The following is a 2,295-nucleotide window of genomic DNA, read 5'->3' as shown; positions in this document are numbered from 1 at the left end:
CATCGCGACCCACGACGCCTAATGAGCATCCACAGAGCAAGAAGAAGAAGAAGAAGAAGATGATGATGATGATGATGATGATGGTGATGGTGATGGAGAAGGTGTGATCATTCACAATAGGACCGTGTTTTGCGGTAAATCCATTGTCCGCGGAATCTTCTTGTGGTGGAGCGGTGGAGGAGCGGTGGAGGATGGAGAGAGAGAGAGAGAGAGAGAGACGCTGTGAAAGTTGTGAGGCAGATTTAAAGTTCATTCATCCTCCATGCGTCCACGGTGCCTCTGTCCGGTGCTGAGGAGGCGGAGGAGGAGGAGGAGAGCGCAGCCAACCGGAGGCTCCAGCAACAGCACGGTGCTCTCTCTCTCTCTCTCTCTCTCTCTCTCTCTCTCTCTCTCTCTCTCTCTCTCTCTCTCTCTCTCTCTCAGGTGGTGATAATGAGATCACCAATGAAGAAGCATTGATCATCTGTCAATGGCTGGCAACAGGAGTCCACCAGACATCCTGCAATGTTTTATAAACGCATGGAATCATAATGAGTCATGTAGAGGGACAAACACATTGTCTGTCATAATGTGTTTTCTTTCAGCCTATAGTGGAATGAAAATATTTAAAAAAATTACACATTTAAGGTGATTATTTTAATACTTGGTCTATTTGAGACTGTAGATTTCTCATAAATTCGTTTATTTCCCAAAACTATTGTCCTAATGTAAGTCATGGGGAAGTTTCATTGAGATTTCTATGAGTTTAATGTTTTACTCTATTTAGCTGGAGTGTCAAAATGTGTGTTATTTTAAAATAAAGGACTGTTTTCTCTAAATGGATTCAGAGGAAGAAAACCTTGTCCCCTGCTTCACAGTCTGTTATACCATCTTTCTGAATGTAGAGAACAAAGGTGGGCTGTGATACAACTACAGCTAACTATTTATTTGTTGTTTTTATATCATTCATAGCCTGATTTATAGTTTTATTTCTAAGAACAGTATTTTATGTTTTATGCAGTGATACAAAAAGGAGGATATCTCTGACTCTTTGTATGTCAAAAACATGAAACATGAATTCTGAGCCTGGCTTTGGCCAATCTTCAGATTTATGTTCTAGAAATTTGCACATATTTATTAAGATAGTGCCTTATTTACATATTTTAACGTACAACTTCAGGTAACTTGTAACCCCAGAAATAGTTAATGTAAGGAATCAAATGGGCGAGTTCCAATGGGACATCTGCTAGTGAGCACTTTTCACACGTGTCACATGTCAGAATAAGTTTTGTAACCTTAAAAAAAGTAATAAAGCTCAGGACCTGAGGCTAGTCTCCCAAAGGGGGCGGGGCAGTGGAGAAAATCACATGACCCAGATACTGGAATCTCCACTCTTAGTGGGTGGTCTCCTCTTTAATCTGTACACATGTTGAAACTAAAGCTGTAAAAGTTCACTAATATTTAATAATTCCCCTGTGGAAACCCTGAACAGTCAACAGCATCACGCTTTCCCTCCTCTCACCTTTCTAACACCTGATCTATACTCCATGCTCACATCAAAACAACGGTTACATCATGTACTTCATATATTCACTGGAGCGGTTCATCAAACAGTGGGGGGGTTTGCACACTAGTGGTCAATTAGCTTAACAGAAGCAGCAAATCTGTCATATTCTAATGAGACGTCTGCGCTTCTAAATCTGGAAAGGGGCCTCTCTGTAATTCCCCATTAATCAGCTCTCCTGAAAGCATCATGACAAACTCTTTTAAAGCCTCCCACGGTGACCCAATCACCAGAATTACATTTCCGAGCCACTGAAAAAAAAATAGCTGTGTTTGAAATATCGTATTTTTGGAAAACAAAGCTACAAAAAGGTGTTCGGGAATCAGACAAAAGGAAGGAAGGAGTGTGTAAACAAGGGATTTGAAACAAAGGCAACGTTAAGGTTTAGTAGAAAAAAATAAAGGGGATGCAGCTCGATCTCCTGTAGGTTGAACCATCAATCAATCTGTGTGTCGGTTCTGAGGTTTATACTGTGGATACTTTTAATTATAGCCAGGAAAATGATAACTGTGAACTGGAAGAACTGGTAAAAAAAACACCAACCATAACATAGTGGAGACTGAAACAGGTTTATACAACGGGAAAAAAATGACTACTAATCTACAACTGCAGATGGATGCTTTAATATGAAGTTGGACCTGTGATACATTGTACCCAGGGGCTTAAACAACTGAGGTGGGCTGTTGTAACCAAACTGTGATGTTCTACCAGGACTACCATTGCTATGCTCATCTGAAACTAATCCTGCTCTG

This window comes from Anoplopoma fimbria, chromosome 12 (genome assembly GCF_027596085.1).
Source record: "Anoplopoma fimbria isolate UVic2021 breed Golden Eagle Sablefish chromosome 12, Afim_UVic_2022, whole genome shotgun sequence".
NCBI classification, from domain to species: Eukaryota; Metazoa; Chordata; class Actinopteri; order Perciformes; family Anoplopomatidae; genus Anoplopoma; species Anoplopoma fimbria.
The sequence above is the reverse complement of the archived record's forward strand: the minus strand, read 5'-3'. Positions refer to the sequence as shown.